At 32.3% G+C, this 3,576-nt stretch overlaps 1 long non-coding RNA gene across 1 annotated transcript; it reads left to right on the forward strand.

The window, feature by feature from the left end:
* The first annotated feature begins 1,174 nt into the window (after nucleotides 1-1,174).
* LOC135836581 (uncharacterized) lies at nucleotides 1,175-2,247 on the forward strand. The gene is made up of 2 exons (XR_010557059.1): nucleotides 1,175-1,315; nucleotides 1,405-2,247. It is a non-coding gene; the product is annotated as an uncharacterized LOC135836581 (long non-coding RNA).
* The last annotated feature ends 1,329 nt before the right edge of the window (nucleotides 2,248-3,576 follow it).

Here is a 3,576-nt window from a genome sequence, read left to right on the forward strand (position 1 = left end):
CCCAAAATGAAAATTTTTCGTAGTACCGTAGAAAAGGGTCATCTACATCATATTCACTATCAATGTGCAAAATTTCAAGTAAATCGGTTCATTAGGAGAGGCTGTAGCCTTGTCAACGGAAATTATCTTTATGATTTTTCAGTGACAGAAATGAGATAGTAGTGGAGAAGAAAAAACAAAATGAAAATTTTTAGTTGAAATGTAAAAAAGGGTCATCTACATGACTTAAACTACCACTATACAAAATTTCAATTAAATCCGTTCATTTGAAGAGGCTGTAGCCTTGTCAACGGAAAGTTCCGGTGGTGTATTTTACTGATTCCGGCGGCACTGGTGGAGCTGAACAGAAAAGAAGGAGAAAGCGGTTTGGGCGAAGCCCAAGGGGGGGTGTGGGGGGGACTTCGTCCCCCCCCCAACGAACAGAAACAGTAAACACTACTGATAATTAGTGATAAGAAGTATTTCTTCGTGAATTGTGATTTTTAGTTGGTCACCGGTCACTGCTGTCACCGAGGATATCAAATTGATCAAGAAAACGCAGCTGTTTTCATTTTCATGGTTCTGAACTTCCGAAGCTTTGATTGCTGCCCTGAATCAAGTAAGTGATGAACATTTTTGAACCTGAAAACAAATTTCTAATCATGTGATGATTTTCAGGTGAAATTCAATGAACAATTGATGCCGATGAAATCATGAATACTTGAAGAAAGTGACAATGACGAAGAAATTCATCAGTCAAGATAACTATTTGTATATGTGGTGGACAGAATATTAATTCTGCAGGTTGTATTTGTACGAAGTACTTGAAACAGCAACCAAGTTGCATTTGGTAATGGATACATGTCCGGTGGTGGTCCTCATTCAAGGCTACTGTCAGAAGGAAAAATGAAAGAAAGCAATGCAGCAATCATATTTGTGCAAGTATTATCGGCTATGATGCATTTAGTAAGCATCGCGTAACATACACTTATAAATATACAAAGTATTTTTATAGTTCTCCATGTGAGAATAAAACTTCCTACGTCACTGAATCTGTAGATAATAATTAATTATATGCCTAATGTAATCGAAAGCATGTGATATCTGGCACACAAACATAGTTATCTATACCCAATTAATTAATTATTCTCCCAGCATTGATTACAGAATCTACGAAGTACATGTACCTAAGCTATTTATTTTTACACCATCTTTTGTTTAGCACAATAGAAACATTATTCATTGAGATATCAAAGTGGATACTTATGTTTTTTGTACGCAGAGAAAAACCACGTCAAATTAGGAGATTTTGGATTTAGTATGGTTTCAGTAAAAGGTAAGTACTAAGTACTAACTAAGTAAATGAAACAACACTAGAGAAACGTATATAAAACAATTAATTTGGTATATTTTTTCAAAATTTAGGAAGTAACGAAGAGCTCTTCACGTTTTTCTGCCATTTCAGTGGCACGTTAGAAACGCAGTATTTTATTAGCGAGTAATTCCTACGCCGCAGCCAGCTCATTCGTCGCAGTATTGTATTACTTTAATACGCGAGTTCATAATACTATAAGAAATTATATGTACATTACATACTATGAACATTTCTAAACTAAGTATTAGGTATATTTCAGGAGGAATACTATGCATAATAGGTAAGTACCAACATTAGATGGAGACGAAAAATTATCTGAAATCGAAATTAAAGCCAAGAAGCAGCTGTTAGCTTACAGTATCGATGATAAAATATTAGAAGAGCAGACAATAGAATGTATTAAAAGCGATGTGATGTAATCGCGACGTATCAAATAATTATTCATAAATTATCAACTTCGAATCATAATGTACCCCTGCAGTTACAAGAATTACTGCTAAAAAAAACTCAAATCACGCTTGTTCACACCTTCTTGTTATTACAAAAAGAGTACTTAAGTAATAAGATGCGTGGACGTGAAAAAAACCTAATAAATTTTTTGTATAATTTTACAGAATGTTGCATTTATTATTACGGTACTGCTCGTACTAATCGTTCTTCTAGGTACTGATAGAAATATTGAATCAATATGTTAGTGAAATAAAAATACTTATTTACAAATTTTCTACTTTTCATGAAGGAATGTGTTTATTTGCATGAGAATGAACAATATAACTTATGTAAATTTTCTAGCCGTGAAATCATTGTACCATTTTGATGCGTTATCTAGCATTTAATTGATCACACAACCCTTGACTAATACGCAAATAATTGCAATCGTATAACGCAACGAATATTGGTTTGAAATCATTTTTAATTAGTAACCGGGTATGTACTTGTACTATACATTTGAAGGGTAGATCAATTACTTCTGCAACTTTGATATTTCATCATAGAACTATTTGGCGAGAGAATAAACTTTTCTTTGCATAGGATAATATTTTTAATAATTTGATATATTCTCCATTTTCAATTAGGGCACGCAAAAAAGTAAATACGAACGATTCAATTTATGCAGAAATATTAGGCATTAAATTTACAAGCAGTGATGGCAAAACTTTTGTACTTATTTCAGTTTTCAGGTTTTAGTTTTAGTTTCGCTTTTTTCAGCTTTAGTTTTGCGTCTTTCACTTTCAGTTTCAGTTTTTCATCACTGATTACAAGTACTTACCATTCACCAGTGTACAAATGACAGATTGATACCCTATCATGCAGAAATTATTGTCACTTTTTTTAATAATTATATTTTTATTCATCTAGAAAAGAAAACTACTGATATCCTTCTGAAAAAAGAATACCTCTAAGAAGAGAAAAACCTACCCAGCTAAAAAAAAATTATGTACTGAAAAAGTTGATTTTTGAATATAAATTATTAGTAGGCAAATATAATTTAAAAAAAAAAAAAACGACTGATATCCGCCCGAAAAAATACTTTTAAAAAGCAAAAAACCCGCCAAGCTAGAAAAAAAACGGCAAAAGTTGGTCTTTGAAAAAAAACCTGATAGGTAAATGTAGGAACTTCCAAAAAAAAAAAAAAAAAAAAAACAGGAACGATCTGCTGAAAAAATAATGTGATATCGCACTACCGCCAAGCAATCATTGTTTTGAAAATCAATTTTATCAGTCTGGGCTTTGAAAAATTTTAGACCCATCAGTTTCAAAGATGTATTACAAAATCATATCAAAGTAAAAAGTGCTTGAAAATCATTGTAGGATAGAAACACTCAAATCCATCAGGTATTGAAAATAAATTTGAAAACCGGGCCAAGCTTGGTGGGAACTTTTCGGCCCGGTTTTCAAATTCATTTTCAATACCTGATGGATTTGAGTGTTTCTATCCTACAATGATTTTCAAGCACTTTTTACTTTGATATGATTTTGTAATACATCTTTGAAACTGATGGGTCTAAAATTTTTCAAAGCCCAGACTGATAAAATTGATTTTCAAAACAATGATTGCTTGGCGGTAGTGCGATATCACATTATTTTTTCAGCAGATCGTTCCTGTTTTTTTTTTTTTTTTTTTTTTTGGAAGTTCCTACATTTACCTATCAGGTTTTTTTTCAAAGACCAACTTTTGCCGTTTTTTTTTCTAGCTTGGCGGGTTTTTTGCTTTTTAAAAG

The sequence above is a fragment of the Planococcus citri genome, chromosome 2 (assembly GCF_950023065.1).
Source record: "Planococcus citri chromosome 2, ihPlaCitr1.1, whole genome shotgun sequence".
Classification (NCBI taxonomy): domain Eukaryota; kingdom Metazoa; phylum Arthropoda; class Insecta; order Hemiptera; family Pseudococcidae; genus Planococcus; species Planococcus citri.